Source organism: Penaeus monodon, chromosome 33 (genome assembly GCF_015228065.2).
Source record: "Penaeus monodon isolate SGIC_2016 chromosome 33, NSTDA_Pmon_1, whole genome shotgun sequence".
Lineage (NCBI taxonomy): Eukaryota > Metazoa > Arthropoda > Malacostraca > Decapoda > Penaeidae > Penaeus > Penaeus monodon.
Genome location: NC_051418.1, coordinates 12,271,329 through 12,271,602, shown reverse-complemented (window position 1 = coordinate 12,271,602; position 274 = coordinate 12,271,329).

The window sequence follows — 274 nt, the reverse complement described above, 5'->3', positions numbered from 1 at the left end:
TGTGTGTGTTGATTTTGTTAGTGTTGTATTATATATCTCTATTATTATCTCATTCATATCATACATCTTACCACTCTCAATTCCACTCATATCCTATCTCTATATATCTCTTTCTCATATCATTCTTTTATACTCTTCAAACACATCAAATCATATCACACAGCCAATCACACCAACACACACGAGCAATGTATTTTTACTTGCATTATAAATATATAGTCTAATATACATCCATCATACGAAGGCCCTTCCGTCATTACAAACAATGACTTCT